We start from the raw sequence: 16,230 nt of genomic DNA, 5'->3' as shown, positions 1-16,230 counted from the left end.
TTCCTCGCATAATGCTTGAACGATCGGGACACCCTATACAAGTTCAATTAAATATTTCAATTGTATGATCTTATCGTTGCTCTGTACTGACAACGAGAGTCCAACTAGATATCCGTTCCGCTATTGGCTCAGTAAATGCATTGAATTTCCTAAATTCAAAGATTGAGAATGAATGGCTAAATCCCAAACTTCATTCACTTGGTTCTCTGTACAATTTATTGTTCTAATTCCCGTCAATCATAGAGTACATACCAACTTCTAGTTTGCATGGTCAATTGTCATCCTGCTCATACTCATGCGATCTCTAACTTACAGTACTCTAATCTACAATTTAGTGAGTTTTGCAAAATAAGATGTTTTCCAAAATTAGACTCGAGAATTATTTAAATTGGAAGCAATATTTTTAGAAACAACTTGATATACGACGCATGATTAATGGCAATTTTATCTCCCCTTACAGCCTCGGCTGAATCGAATTATAATGTCATTGAGTATCATTTGCGGTGCAGGACCGTTGTTCAAATGAGAAAACCACTTCCATTGTTGAGCTTATTCTACCCAATTGAGGGAATAAAGGATAAACGATGCCCAGAATAAGTATCACTTGCGAGATGTGCGTCATTTTCTATTTGTATATCACACCAGTGATAACATTAATTTAAGATCATTGAGCAAATGTATACGATGCTGCGCAATGTCCTTTCATTATTCTCAGAATCTCAGCAAATGGCCTGTATGGAATAAACTTGTCATGATTATTAGCTGTCTAACTCTGATTCCAGTGAACTCATCCGAAACCCACAATTAGGCCAGAAATGCATCATCATATGCACTTCGTGGGCGACACATTTGTCTATATTTATTAAAATATATTCCATTCAAAGACATATGAGCCAGTTCCGTCTGGTTCAGTCTTCACTTCGAGTGTTCAGCAGATTAGGTCATATCATATAACTTGTGGTATTTTGTTGCAAGAGCCAGACGCGTAGGAGAAAAGAATCGTCACTGCTCAATCTAGAGCGGCATGTGTGTACAAACCGCTTATTATGTGACACTAAAAGATCGAAAAGCACACATTCGCTGACACTGACTGGGGTGTGCTCATCAATAGTCAGAGAAGGTATTCAATCCATCAGGAATCAGTCTTCTATAGAGCAAATACAAATACATACGATATGCTGGTGGTGCTTGAGTCTATTCAAATAAGATTATCCACTGACAAACTTTGCGGCCTTTGGTATGCTCATGAATGCAGGCATCCTTCCGAAGCATCATTGTCAAGCTGGAGCACATGGGCAAAGAGGAGGCAAAACCGATGGCGGAATATGGTAAATTCCATCTTCCAAACAATCGACTGGCACGCTTCAGGAATCTTAAAAAGGTCTTCCTCCCCGTGAAGAATGGCCTACACTGTGTCCCATTCCCACTTCTGAGAAAGGCATTATGCTGCAACTGACACTCGGCGACAGATAGTGGAAGGCTGACTTTGAGGAACATAAACAGACAAGCTTGCAAGGGTTTGTCCGTCAGCTTTGTTAGATGTGTTCGAATTTATCAAATGACGCGACATGACTTCCGAGCTTCTCTGCTTCTCGGTGGAATTGTGGTTCAACGAACGTAACAACTTTGTTTACTAGTTTCTTCCTCACACCGGCACGATACGCATATTATATTCTGTTCGCTCTATTGAAAAGTAATTTACCTATCTAGAATCTCTAGCAACTGGTTTTGAGCTCAAGTAACGCACTACAAATGATGAATACAAAATTTATTACGGATTGCATATAGATTAGATCTGTTCACATTTGAATAAGTATCAGGTTTACCACAACTCAAAATCCTCATGCAACTTCTGGGCTAGATAGGTACAACGTCGACATGATTTTGTCACGTTTTTGATCCAATTTTGTCACACTATTTTTGCCGATTTTTTCACATTTCCAATTTTATCACCCCAAAATTCACCAAGGGGGTGTTGAAATCGGGATATAACTGTATTGTAAAAATCAAGGAAATTTATAAATATACATTGAACTTCCAAGCCAAACAAATGTATTGGCGTGGTAATAAAAACACTGAACACAGTGAAAGAAATGCTCCATTTTCCATCTCATCGTTATAAATTCATCTCATATCTTTTATATGTTTCATACGTATTCCGAACGGAAAAGACTGAAAGAGTAGTAGACTCTTCCTATCAAAGCACATGTTTATGCAAAATAAGATGAAAAAATAACAGACTGCTGCTTCAAATACACGCATTTACCATGATTAAAGCAAAAAAGAATAAAACTCACTTTTTAAAAGCATGCATCCTACTTTTTCTTCTTCAATGGCTCTACATTGCCATTGGAACTGGGCTTTTCACCTCAGTACTAGAATACTATTACCATTTTTTAAGTCATTAATTGAAAGGTTTCCTATGTCCGCCATTGCATGATTAAGTAGGGTTACTCTTATAGCTCCCATATTCATCCTACGAAAAACAAAGCAATGAAAATGTATCCCCATCCACCCCTGCATCCACGAAAATGTATTGACGTAGGAATTGTAGTGATACACGGTTTATTCTTCAAAAATTACAGCCTTTATAAATTCAACTTTCCCGTAACACGGTAGATCACTTTGACGTAGTATGTTGCGGTGTAAGATCTACCAAACAGAGCCCTAGCCTAATCCGTTTTTCTAGCTAGGGCAATAAGTTGTGGTAATTAAGTATTCATCGTATTTAGTCCTCGCTACCAACAGCAGTCTCAGAAATAAAACATAATTAATGTTACCTTGCAGACAGTTGAAAGACTCGAATTCCTCTTGTTTGAGGCTAAACTGTATGCAGCGGAAACAACTTTTCAAGCAATTAGTTAAAAACCTCGGTACCCGGTCCTAGGCTGAACTGACTGCTGAGAAAATCGAGTTAGGGTTTAAATACGTATTAACTCTTCATAAACTGGTGAACAATGGTGGCGAGAAGAACACAAGGAAGTTCTTATTACTGAACAAATTCTCTTGCTTGAAATGGTCTTGTAAACAGAGCTAAATCCGGGTTTTAAGAGTTTCACTGGTGATATTCTAGAAGCAAGACAAGGATGTGGCTAGGGCTCCGATGCATGGCCAAAAACAGTATTACTGTTCTGTTTTCTCAAGAAAGGATTGATTTCCTATTGATAAGGGGCGCGCCTTCAATGAGATTGCTCTCTATGAAGGGTCTAAATAGCGGGACCTTGTCATGGTGGTCTTGAGAAAACAAAACAACAACTGTATCGAAACCGATACTGCATTGCTTCTCAATAGCACTGGAGTAATTCGACATGCACAGGAAAAAAAAATTCAACTCTTAGCTATGTCCCATTTAAAATCGTTTTCCATTCGAGCAAGTGGCCCATTCGTGAAATAATGTTTAGTGTAGTGGCATTGGCATAGAGTCGGTAAACACCAAATAGATGTTGGAATAAAGAAAGTGAAAATATTGCAGCAAATATTCACCTCATGATTTGTTTTTCATTTGAGGTATCTTCCTCTGCTATTCTACATAGTATCTTTACTTGTTTGAACCTTCATGAGTCGAACCTTTTTTATAAAAATAACTTCGAATTTTCTGAAATATAGAAACTTATACGCCAATATAAACATTTTTGCATAACATAGAAATCATTAAAATGATAACGTAGAAAATACTAATGAAAACAAAAACACTAAGTTGAAAAGCAGACCGTGTCTCTAAAAAAAACTTTGGAAAAAGAACTTTGGTCAAAATGATTGAAAAGTTATGCCCACTTGTTCCAACCGCACAGCACAGATAACAAGCTATCAGTTTAGCATTCCTTTGTAAAAATATGATATGCATTAAGGCTTTGTGTAACCAACCAAGATAAGCAAACTGCACCCAATAAATATGCAGGAGATACTGATAGAGCTTGATATCATGAACCAGTTCCTATATAACAGAGCCAGTTTTGAACAGAGTCAGAACATGAATTTAAAAATACAATTTTTGCGGCGAAATATGCAAGTTAAAAAAATCGCACCGAATGTTATGACTGTAAACTGAATAACATGTTACACAGAGTACAACCAAGAAAAACACTATCGAGACGGTAGATATCGTGTTACCAACAAACAAGCAAAGTGAGACCATTTCTTACATTTGTTTCTTATCAGTTCATGGCGTGTCATTATCGTCTTTCACAGGATCGGCCGTAGAATAAACCCGATAAAAACATTCACCCGTGTACGAATTCTTCTGCCACAGACCGACCAAATGGCACTTCGACGTAGCCGACGAGCAACAAAACATATGTTTTGCATGCCTCTTTACGCTTTTATGGTCAACCCTCACCACCGCCGCCTCGCTCTTCACCGACCGTATTCCATATCCATATGGTTATGAGTGCTAGAAAATGTTTAGCATAGCGCACGCGTTCGCCACAGCCGCTAAGCAGACGATAACATCGTCGCATCATAATGTTTCCACTATTTAGTATGTATTTTCATACACGTAAACAAACTACAAACTAGGAACCGCGTCAGCGGTGCGGTCTTGAAAATCTATCGATATACGGGCTATCATTTGTACCGCTAAATAAATATTTTCATATCGACAAACCTTTTCCGGTGAAACAGACAGGAAATGAAGGTTCTTCTAAATGAAGGAGCATGTGAATTGTTATAACACTAAAAAATTGTAAGCATGCGTTTATAAAACATAAATAGTTCCAACGGAATGCAAATATTATCGGTAAGTATATAGTTTTCCTTGAGTATCTCAACATTATCCTCGTATTCTAACTTTTATATGCATTTTGAAATCAAGGTTTGATTTTACGGGCTCACTAGAATTACTAAAACAGGTTGATTCATTTCGAGCCCTGATGAAGATCCAAACCCCCTGATCGAAACGTTGTCAATGATTTAAAATAACAAGCCGAAAATCTTATTACTAGTTTTTCAATATACATTGTATTGAATATGATTTGAGTTCGATTTAGTATAAATTGTATTGAGTTGGATTGGGCTTGGATCACATTGAATTCAAATTAGATTGAGATTGATTTGGTTTGTATTTAAGTGCATTTAGATCGATTTAGATTTGAACTAAATTTAGAAATAAATTTTATTTGGATAGAATTTGGAATTCGAATTTGATTTGATTTACAATTGGATTGAATTTGAATGGGACTCGATTTAAATTAGCTATGGATTATTTAGGGTTGAAATGGAATTTTATTGGATTTGGATTGACTCCAATTGGATTGGATTCATTAGATTTGAATTGGATTTGTATCGGCTTTGATTTGGATTAGTTTTAGATTGGATTTGAAATAGAGTTAGGTTACATTTTTGGATTACAATTGGATTTGGATTAGATTTCATTTGGTTTAAGATTGGATTTTATTTGGGTTTGAAATTGAGTTTGATTAGATGTGGTCAGGCTTGGAATTGGATTGGGATTGGTTTTACATTGGATATGGATTGGGTTTCAATTGAGCTTGGATTGCATTTACAGGGCTGTTACAAACTGGGCAAATTCCAATCCACGAAATCCGCTACTAACAAAAATGAATCCGCGACACAAAAACAAAACCGCGACAAACAAAAATAATGGCCTTTTCACGTAAAAACACATTTCAATGCAAAATTTCAAAATTGTTGTTTTTAATATCAAACTGTCAAACTGATGTCAAAGTTCACAGATTTAAATTTCACTGAAAATAAAGTACATGACGTTTAATCTCACGAACTGAAGAACTGACTTTCAAGTTCAGCCAAAACAGGTGATGGGTTTCGAGGCCTGCAATGGCATGAATTTGAATCTAGAGTGATAAGAACAGTTGGCGACTCCGAACCCATGGTGGACCCAAGTGGGAAGCCACCAGTTTGGATTCTACACACTCGAACTGACATCGATACTAGATTCTAAGTTGCTCAATCGATTCTTTAATTTATTCAAGGTCAACTTTCCCAAAGAACTCATATTTTTTACGCCTCTAACTATTTTTAAATATTCAAAACAAGAAATCGAAAAAGTGCTGTTTTTCAAAATTGGCATAACATTCGTCCGGTTTTAAACCAACACCAGGCGAATCCTTACGCGTGCAGCACTTTTTCAGTTTTTGTTTTCGATTTTTTTTTAAATATGGGTTCTTTGGGAAAGTTGACCTCAAATGAGTCAAAGAATTGACTGAGACTATAAAACGAGATACAATTTTTAACGGGAAAGGTCAATTGAGCTATGACAGTACAAAGGACTAGATGGCAAATAGTTGGAATAAGTGGAGTACTGGTAGTCACTATGGTTGAGAAAGAAGCCCGGAAAGATGAAACGAATCTTTATCGCTCAACCGAGTGGACAGAGTTAAAAACAACCAGCGAGCAACCCGAACGCTTTAGCTCAGTTCCGGCGGTTCAAGGTGCGAATTTCAATGTGTATAATCCTCAAGCAGAGAAGACAAAGTGCCACTCCCCAGGTTCTAATTCACGATATTCGCAACAACATTCATGGAACCACTCTCAAATATATTGGAAACAAAGAAGAATAACTTCTAATCACAATTCGGCGTGCCGGGACGCAAAAATCGCGAAATCCGCGACTATTCTAACAACCCAGCATTTAGATTGTATTGAGGTTAGAATTTTATTGAATATAAATTGGATTTAAAAAGGAGTAGGATTACATTTGGAATCGGATTGGATTCAAACAGAAAGTGGACTAGATTGGAGTTAGATTGGATTGTATATGGATTTGATATGGATTGGATTAGATTGAAATTGGATTTGGGTTGCATTTTGGATTGGTTCTGGAATGGATTTGGATTGAATTTAGGTTGGGTTGGAATTGGTTCTTGATATGATTTGCATTGGATTTGGATTGGATTTAAATTTGATTTGGATTTGGTTCGCAGTGGATTTGGATTAGATTCGGGTCGAATTACATTTGAATTGGATTAGAGATACATTTAAACTAGATACAGATTGGATTGGAGTTGGATTTGGAGTTAATTTTCATTGAATTTGGGTTTTGATTAGAGCTGGGATTGGATATGGATAAGACAGAATTTGGATTATAATCGATTCGGATATAAAAATCAAATTTTATTTAAATTAGATTTTGATGGGATTCAATTTTGCATTGGACTTATATTCGATACACCCAAAAAACAAATCTGACAATTATTGTATAAAATCTGGGCATATACAATTCTGTAAGCTTTTTATACAGATATTGTATTAAAATAATACAAATCTGTATTATTTTAATACAACAATTGTATTAAAATCTTCCGAAATTGTATATGCCCAATTATTATACAGTTTTTGTAAGGTTCTTATGCAGAACTGTATTAAAATCTGCCATCCGCTGGTTGGGTGTTCGGATTTGAATTGGATTTGGATTGTATTAAGATTGAATTTGAGTTGCATTTGGATTGGTTTTGGATCGGATTTTTAAATGGATTTGGGCAGGATTCGGATTGGATTTGGATTCTGAATTCATTGTTCTACAAGGGTGTAAACGTATTCAATTCGAGGCCTACACACATCAAACGTGCATCGACACTAGCACAGTTCAAGAGACAATGTATTTCACACGTCAAAGCTGCATTTTAAACAGTGTTGTCGAGAATCATGAATACTATAAATTCATATGAGTTGTTGAGCGAAAATTGACTTGAAACGTGATTCCAGGTGAAACTTTTGAAATCTGTGCAGGGGTATCACAAGTTTTGCATTTTAAAAGAGCTCTATGTATCAGTTTTTTTAAATTATATTTTTTGCTGTATAGTGATGAAAAATATTTAAATTTATATCTATGATAAGAAATCGGATCGTTTTTTTAAATCCGATTAAATGTATATCAATTAATTATCTTAAAGATAACTCGTCTGGCTCAAACCCTTGTAGGGGTATGTGGCGGGATCATCATCATTATTTGAATTAGAGTTGGATTGGATTTGGAATGGATTTTGGTTGCATTTGAATTTGATTATGATTGAAATTGAATTGGATTTGGATTGGATTAAATTTGAATTGAATTAGTATTGGTTGAATTGGATTTAGATTTGATTTGAATTGGATTGGAATTGGAATTGAATTAGAATTAAATAAGTATTGGATTTGAATTGAATTTGGATTGAATCGGATTTGATTTGCATTTGGATTAGATTTGAACTGGGATTGAATTTAGATTATGATTAGATTTGGATTGGATTTGCATTTGATTTGGATTAGATTTAAATTTTATTTGAACTGAATCAGTATTGGATTTGGATTGGATCAGTATGAGATTTAGATTGTACTGGTGTTGGATTTAGATTGAATTTGAATTAGACTTGGATTGCATTTGAATTAGATTTAGATTGGATTTGAATTGGAGTCGGATTGGATTTGGACAGAAATATAATTGGATTCAAATTGGATATGGATTAAATTTGTATTGCATTTGAATTTAATTTATATTGAACTTGGATTCGATTTGGACTGGCTTGGGATGGGACTTGCTGTTTAGTCTTTTATTTGAATAATAGAGGAAGTTTGCTAACGAGCTTGCCTCATACGGAAAAGGTCGTGGGTTTAATCACAGAACCGTTTCATCCCTTCTCAAATTCAGATTCAAACGTCAGCTTTTACAATCTGATGGCACTCCCACGCAAACCATCACCACAGACAGCTAAGGGAAGGTCTTTGCTATCTGTTGGTGGTATTGGTTTGCGTGGAAGTGTCGCCAGATTGGACAAATTTGTTTACAAAATCACATACGTCCTTTTGACTAATCACACGAGAACCGTTAGAATTCGAAATGAGCGTAAAAAGAATCTACCATCCTTTCATTATCACTTTGTCAACTCGCTAACCAAGGTTAATAACTCAAGAACACCTCTGCCTTAGAACCAATAAAATTCCGCATGCACTCGTGGCTAGGGCAGAGGTGTTATTGGCTTGCAGTGGGCGAGCGATTGCATCATCAATTTCTTCCAATCTCCGATAGACCGCAAGGACGTGGCCAGCGACGTTATTGACTAAAATTTTAGAGCAATCCCATGCCTGGTTCCCTGTGCAGTGGCGTTGCCAGAAAATTGGTCTGTGGGGGGTTTTCTGAACATTTTTTTAATTTAAGAGGGTTCAAAAAAAAAATTTCTAAAAATTTTGTCTCTGGGGGGTTTTATGTCACGAGAAAATAAAAACTGGTTATGTGTTGTGTGTACACTGAATCTCCCTTCCCAGAGTGGAATGCTGTATACTTCGACAACTTTAGATACATTACAAAAAAATCGACCAAAGACAGGTGTCGAACCTGGACCCTCCAACACTTAGTACTTCCCGACTGACACGCTAACCATCTGGACTAAATACCAGATGAGGAAAGATGCGACCAAAGGATATCATAATCCACGTTTCATGCTATGTGAATGTGAGAATCATCTGTTTGAGAAACTGCATAAGTCCATTTTACACTATTTCGAAAAAACAACAAAAAACTCAGAAAAATATATTAAGCTCGTTTAGTGGAATGTATTAAATCAATTAAGACGAATTATATCGTCCATTTAATTCCACTCAGTTAATTTTCGTTATCTTTTTGCAGATACGTATTTTCGACCATTAATACTGTGAGTCGTCTCAGTGTCTTGTACTTGCCACTCTGTACTTGTACCAAGTCGAGTCAAGTACAAGACACTGAAGACGACCACACAGTTGTGGTCGAAATACGTATCTGCAAAGATAACGAAAATTAACTGGTGGAATTAAATGGACAGTACTTAATTCGTCTTAGACGGAACAAAAAACTATTTTCGAACAAATTTGCACCGAATCTTTCGATTTCTTCGATACAGATCAATAGTTTTTGGCAAAACTCAACACCCTGGGGCACTTTCAGTGCAAAAAATGTAAGCAGTACTCCACAATTGCTCTTCAAAGAACGTGGATATATGTAGTTTCTCAAACAAACGAAAAAAATTCGGGAAAAAAAAATTTTTTTTCGTGTTTTTTGCCAGAATACGTATTTTTGGACGAGGATTCAGAATATATATAAATCTCATTTCGGCCAAAAATGTTACATATGCAGTTTCTCAAACAAACGGTTCAAGTGGGATTGGCACATTGACAATCTCCAATCGGTTTACAAGCGAAATTTGATACAAAACGCTTAATACAACGAATGCCACAAAGAATTGTTTTGGGTGTAGCAACTACGAAATGTACGGTCATCATGTTCATGCTCCATAATAGAGAAAATTTGAAAACTAATGGCAAATATAATGAAAATCGATAATTGATTAAAATTTAAAAAAAGATATATGATACCAAGTGTGATGCTAAAAAGTATTCATGTAGATATTACAAAGATTTATCAATCCTTGGCCAAACCTCTAAAAAATCCTCGTAGTACATATACCTATAAAGTATGAAATTAAAAACATTTCAAAAGAATAAAAATTGTTGACTTTGAAATAGGGTTTCTTACCCCATTCCCGGGCTAAAATGCATATGCGACTGCATTATTTAATTGATATTTATGACAGGAAGCAACTTTTCCCAAATTTCATGTGCCGTGCAATACTGCAATGGGGTTCATTTCTGCTTAAAAATAGCTTTTCTTGGTAAACATCGTTTGAAAAAGCTTTTACTTGATTTAAATTAACGAGGTCCAGCACTAATTTCAGTCATAGCGATTTCATTTCCGGCCCACTTCCAAACCGGTTCCCGGCCTAAGCAAAATTTCGCTCAATCTCTCAGCACCTTACTCTCATTCTCTCTCGGGACGGTAGAAAATGCGACGTAAACAAAAATAAGCACGTTCAACGCCGACATGATGCCAGATGGTATTATTTATAAAAAAAATTATTTGGTTGAAAAGATATATTCACTCATCCAAATTACTTCCAAACGCTAAAAACTATATTTTTGTCACTTTTTGAAATCGAGAGAATTACAAATAACATGATACGGTCAACTAATTAGATAGTTTTCCTATGAACGTTGAAGGATTTTGTTCATACTAAAAAAGACTCCTGGCCTTCTGGCAGCACGGTGCGGCTAGAAGTTCTTAGGCCGAGGTGAATTTTTGTTCGGTTTGAGGATACATTTTTAAATGTATGTATTCTAATATGTTTATATTAGTTCTAGTGAAACAAACAAATAGAAAGGATTGAAGTGCGTGAGTTTAGAATTATTGTGTGGTGAAAAACAGCTTCCAGCAATGATTGTATCGAGAACTGTGAGGATTTTCAGGTAGGTGTTTACATGAAAATACCGTTTTGTAAAAGTGGAAAAATTCACTCCGGCTCAGTGGTGTAGCAACGGAGAGTGATTGTTCGGAATGCACATTTTTATTTTCTATAATTGGACCAATTAGGAGTGAAATAAATGGTTGAAAAATATTGAGTATTGTGCGATATAAATGGGAGACTTTTTTAAAATTATCAACCATAAACCTACGGCTTCCAAAAAGTGTAAATCCTTAGTTTTCTGTGCAGTGAGCCGTTAATCGGGCCCATAGGCCCAAGTAGTGATTTACCCTATAGCTCTTTTGGTAAAATGTAAACTCCTACGACATTCGTAAGCCGAATACAACAGTCACAGACGAAGCCAGCCATTAGATTTTATAAGACATTACACGGCACGACAACGAGAACAATAGGCTCTGAAAACTATGGTGTGATAGCGTCAGATAGGGCCCCGGTTCTGTTTCCTCCGGTTGTTGTAGCCGTTAGACTATTCCTTTGATTGCTACTTTTCCCTTTGTTACCAGAACATGAGCAGTAAAGCTAACTAAAACGAGGAGTAAATTTTCCACAATAAAGCCACAAATGAGATCAAACCAGATTAGAATTAGTGTGAAGTGGGCCTAATGCGAAATTTAGGCATCGTAAATGGCAAAACACATAGCCAATTAATGGTTTCACCTGCCTTTGAGTATCAAACAATTTTTATTAAATTTGTTTCCATGATGAGATTTCTATAGATCAAATACACGCTAAAAATGAACTACTCAAAACTGAGTCGAATCCGACTCATTTTCATTAAAAACGGGACAATTCAAAATTTGAGTAAAAGATACTACTTCAATAAAATGATGATTTCGCGAAAGTTAAGCTTGGCCATTTATCAATTTTTAATACGACAGATGCGAATCAAGTTTATCTATCTATCTAAGTGCATTTTACGACAAACAGACTCCTAGTTCAAGTGCAATCATCATTTTATTGAAGTAGTATCTTTTACTCAAATTTTGAGTTGTCCCGTTTTTAATGAAAATGAGTCGGATTCGACTCAATTTTGAGTAGTTCATTTTTAGCGTGTATCTAAAATGTGTTACAATAAATATATCATGGAGCTAATGTTTTTGTCAAATCGAGCATCACAATCCGTATAGAAAAAAAAATCAGTTTTATTTTGTTAAGTCGATATTCACTAATAAAGAAGCTAATTTCAGTATGTGTTGAATAATCGTATATAAGAAACAACACGAATGCTGTTTTAATTTCTTTTCACATCATCTTTATAATTGACCTATATACTATTTAGTAATTTAGGATTATTCGTGCTGTATTAATTAACATATTTTTGTCAATGATAAATGTTGGGGGAAGCAAGTGATATGATGCAATGTAACCTATTGTTACCAATCATGTACTAAATGCCAATAAATTCTGATGGGACGAGGTCGAGTAATAAACATTGGGGACAAAACCAAAAAAATAGTTTGCAAATCACTATCATTTGATTTGCATTTGCATGAAACTGTCTCATTTTGATTAAATACTCTAAAATCCATCAACATTCATCGTGTAGATCAGCAAGTACGAAACGGTTCGAAATTTCAAGCCAAATATTTACTCTGTGTCCGCTCCAGACACCACCGCGATGAAGTATCACGCCCAGCGCGAACGAGAAGAACATCAATTTCAGCAAACGATATCGCACGAGTTGTATTTTTACGGTCTCAATAGAGCTTGTTTGTTTGGATGTCTTCTCTACTTGTCCTCGCCATCATCCTACCCACAGAAACCGATTTAGTTTAGAGCACGCCGCCGTTTCTGCTGCTGTTGTTGTTGCTGCCATTGCTGTCGTTTCTTCCAGTGAATGAGCAAAAATCGCGATGACGTGATGCGATGTGACGATTCTATATAAACAACACCAGCAGCGTCAAATTGAGAAATACTGCAATACTGATTTCACACCACCATCAGTAGTGTCGCTGTGTGTCAATTCGATAATGATCATCGTTATCGGCCGGCCGAGAGCCATGTGAGCATGTGACTCATCTTCAGTCAACGCAGCGCATCAGGCTGCAGTGAGTAATTTTAGCACTTTCCGAGAAGGAACACTTCTTTTCCACATTGAGTTCTCACATTGATGTTTGTTCAATTGGACACGGTAATCGACGATACGACACTGCTGTATGATAGCAATTGAACCAATCTTTGTCGTTCTTCCGTTAGATCGATAGGCACCACTTTCTTTTATCTCACGCTTCGTTTTCAACGATCATGGTTATATTTATGTGGATTATTTCATGTACAATCGGCCTGACTTTGTATGTACATTCATTGAAATGATTTGAAACAAAAACAAATCTCTTCAAATTTTTGAGTCACTAATTTGCAATACATATCAATGCCAATGAAAAATACAACGAGAATTTGCAAGTGTAGAAGACGTAATTTTACAAACCCATCTATGCACTTATGACAAATTTCGGAGGAACTGCATAGGTTTAAAGGTTCTTATTGGATTTAATTGGATAACAAAACCCAAGCGATAACAATCAGATAATGAACAAATACCAGTTAATTAGATGCTTTTCGATATCAGATATCTGTCCGTTGAGTTTAGAAACGGATACACAGTGATATTATATGTTTATTATTATCATTGTGAATTTTGTGTTTTATACCGAACATAAAAGAAAATACTAATTAAAAAATTTAAGTTTTGTAATGTACAAATTAATGCAAATCTGTTGAAAATCGTAGTTGAAAGATTGGCTAATTTGCAATGAGTTCAGATTTTTTTTATAGTAACGCATACATACATACAAAAATTGGTCGATTGGCCACGGAATGTAATCCTCTTTTGTTAAGTTCACATTTTCTCACAGATCTATATGAAATCACAGTTTAGAAGACCAGTAAAATATTTACAAAGACACATTTGCGGATTACAACTGCGTCACACTTCATTTTCATCACCTAAAGTGAACAATATTCATCAACAGACATCTACGTTTGATGAATTTCCACTAGGCGTATTTTTTCATTTCTTCAATCATCTTCTGCTTTTCTTCGGTATAATGCACACACTCCGCCTTGATGAGCTTTGACATACAGTTTGATGGATCCAGGACATTCACGTGGGCGAGCATTGAGACTTCCCGCTTTACTGATAAGTAGGCATAGCCCGCAATAAGGCACAATATGTGAGCACGATGAGTCACTGAAACTTGCTTCGTTGCGCTGCGCAACCCGTGCGTACAGGTGACAAACCAAATCCCGGTTTAGCACTCGCCAAAGGGGTTATCAGCACCCGACCTAAGCAAATTCCGCGCAAAAAGAATCCGGTCGCACACTTGACTCACACGAACCCCGATAGCCTGTGCGACCTTCTATCTCGCGAATTATTTAAAAACTGAGAACATACTCTAGGCTAGTGGTCTGGCTGACGTATGCCGACTAGGCTAGCACAACAATTGCACCACAGTCCACAGCACAACACAATACGGTGGAAATACACTACCGTCCGGTCTACGGTGAACTACGACAACAACCAGCGACGACGATGTCGGTACTACGGAGCTATACTTCAGTCGCCGTACTCTTGTTGTCACTTCCCCGGTTCGAAAGCATGGACAAACGACGGACGCCCGGACGCGGACGGATAGATGATGGGAGAGCGCTGAGTTTAGTTGAGCAGCCAGCACCCGCAGAGCCGCAGTTAGTCGGTGGTGTGTGAGACAGGAAAATAAAAAGCACAACACACAGAAAAGCAAAGTCAACGACAGCAGCAGCGGATCTGAGGAAAAAACAACCAAAACACATTGAACTTGGCGCGATGCTATACATACTAAATGATGTGTACGGATACGACGTTTTCTCTCAGCAAGTTCTTCTAGCATCCCTTAGCGGTTGGGGTTGTTCTGAGAACTTTGCGATAATCGTAAAATTATCATTTTATAAAATCACTCTAAAATGACAGTTTTTCCGTTAGATTCAGTTTTAACTAACTTTGTCGTAAATGACCCATGCTACAGCACAAAGCATAACAATGAAAATTTGGCACGATTATATTGCCATCATAGGTTTTTTTAACTTGTGCCGGGAAAGCGTATCGTTACCAATAAATATATTTCCATACCAAGATATGTTTTATTTCTGAAAAATAGTTTAAGATTGGACAAAATCTTGTCGATCCTTCCGAATTCTAATCTGGTATCGTAACAAAACAAGAGGATACATGTAAATTTTTTGAATCGCTTTAAGTTAGGTACTTTTTTATTCGCGATGAGCTAATTTTTTAACCACAATTTCAGTTGATAATTGATAAATAATTGATAATAAATTTTAGTTTATAAATCGATAATTTACAGAAAAGGAGAAGAAATGTCTTCGACCTGGCTTGATGGCTCATACGTCCCATCTACAAGAAAGAGCACAGACTCGATTGTTACAACTATCGAGGTATAACACTTCTCAATACCGCCTACAAGGTAATGTCCCGAATTCTGTTTAACAGACTGTGTCCGTTTGCGGAGACCTTTGTCGGCGAATATCAAAGCGGTTTTCGAGAAGGACGACCAACAATAGAACAGATTTTTTTGTTAAATATCTTGGCTGTGCATATACACAGCACGTGTATCGAAATGGACAAATTGATATGAAATTTGCGAAAAAGAACCCACGTGTCTTGGAGGGACTCGAACCCTCAACCTCCTACTCTTTGGATAGGCTCTCTCTGATCCTCTCGTTTAATAAACAGTGTGCACTCGCTTGACTGTGGATATACAACAGTAAAGCACATGTGGAGATTGGACAAATCAAGCATCCGAAAGATATTCAATTTGCAAAAAAGAGAGCTTACCGCGGTGGAGGTTGGTACTCGGATTCTGATGGCTTTTCCGCAAACGTGACCTTTAAGTGGTCTTGTTGTGCAGGGGTTATCACGGCTATCTAGAGAGTAGGAGGTTGAGGGTTCGAGTCCCTCCAAGACACGTGGATTCTTTTTCGCAAATTTCAT

At 36.7% G+C, this 16,230-nt stretch overlaps 1 protein-coding gene across 5 annotated transcripts in view; it reads right to left on the bottom strand.

The window, feature by feature from the left end:
• The window catches only part of LOC134203996 (cytohesin-3), an 84,197-nt gene extending 69,321 nt beyond the window's left edge, over positions 1–14,876 (bottom strand). Inside the window, exon 1 of one of the 5 annotated variants that reach the window (XM_062678833.1) lies at positions 14,734–14,876. The gene's annotated coding sequence lies outside the window, so the exon portion shown is untranslated. The other 4 variants (XM_062678832.1, XM_062678831.1, XM_062678829.1 and 1 more) reach the window with 4 other exon arrangements.
• Between the last annotated feature and the right edge of the window lie 1,354 nt (positions 14,877–16,230).

Source organism: Armigeres subalbatus, unplaced genomic scaffold (genome assembly GCF_024139115.2).
Source record: "Armigeres subalbatus isolate Guangzhou_Male unplaced genomic scaffold, GZ_Asu_2 Contig323, whole genome shotgun sequence".
In the NCBI taxonomy this organism is placed as follows: Eukaryota; Metazoa; Arthropoda; class Insecta; order Diptera; family Culicidae; genus Armigeres; species Armigeres subalbatus.
The sequence above is the reverse complement of the archived record's forward strand: the minus strand, read 5'-3'. Positions and strand labels throughout refer to the sequence as shown.